This window comes from Myotis davidii, unplaced genomic scaffold (assembly GCF_000327345.1).
Source record: "Myotis davidii unplaced genomic scaffold, ASM32734v1 scaffold290, whole genome shotgun sequence".
NCBI lineage: Eukaryota > Metazoa > Chordata > Mammalia > Chiroptera > Vespertilionidae > Myotis > Myotis davidii.
In genome coordinates this window covers 3,549,517-3,550,420 of record NW_006285049.1, presented here as the reverse complement: position 1 = coordinate 3,550,420, position 904 = coordinate 3,549,517, and the positions used below count along the sequence as shown (strand labels likewise).

At 39.7% G+C, this 904-nt stretch overlaps 1 protein-coding gene across 9 annotated transcripts in view; it reads right to left on the bottom strand.

The window, feature by feature from the left end:
- SCAF11 (SR-related CTD-associated factor 11) overlaps positions 1 to 904 on the bottom strand; it is a 50,767-nt gene that overhangs the window by 20,176 nt on the left and 29,687 nt on the right. The window lies entirely within an intron of this gene.

Sequence of the window (904 nt, the reverse complement as noted above, 5' to 3'; positions counted from 1 at the left end):
CTCACTTCCCCTCTTAAGTCAATAAAAACATTAAAAAAAAAAAAGCACTGCTAGGCTTATAAAGAAAAACTACAAAAATCCACACTCTTGATTTTATTTCCTAAAGCACTCATTAAATCCTTTAGCTGTTTCTTCTAATATTTATCTCTTTATTTCTAAATAACATGCTTATACTACTATTCTACTTTGGTTTTTTTGTTTCAGATATTTTCTAATTTTTTTTTCTTTTTACTTACAACCACCATTTTCAACCTTTTTCATTTCATGGCACACATAAACTAATCACCAAAATTCTGTGGCACTCCAAAAAATATCGTATTTTTTGCCAACTTGACAAAAAACAACAGGTATAATTTTGATTCATTCACACTTGGCAGCTGTTGTTCTGTTGGCTGTTATCATCTTTTAATTGACAATCTAAGGGAAAAGAGGTCAGTGCTGCTGACTAAATAGTCAGGTATTACATGCTTTAAAAATTCTTGCAACACACCAGTTGAAAATTGCTGCTACAGAAGATAAAGACTTCTCTCTTATACCACTGACCTATCTCCTTTTCTGTCTCCATCCTAATGTTTTTTTTTGATATATCAACACTTGATATAAGCAATATTGCATTATCCTATATAATAAAGCAATAATATGCAAATTGACCATCACTCCAACACACAAGATGGCTGACCCCATGTGGACACAGATGGCCTGCAGGGGAGAGCAGTTGTGGGAGATCAGGCCAGCAGGGGAGGGCAGTTGGGGGGACCAGGGCTGTAGGGGAGGGCAGTTGGGGGGAACCAGGGCTGCAGGGGAGGGCAGTTGGGGGCGATCAGGCTGTCAGGGTAGGGCAGTTGGGGGCAATCGGGTCAGCAGGGGAGCAGTTAGGTGTAATCAGGCTGGCAGGGGAGTGGGT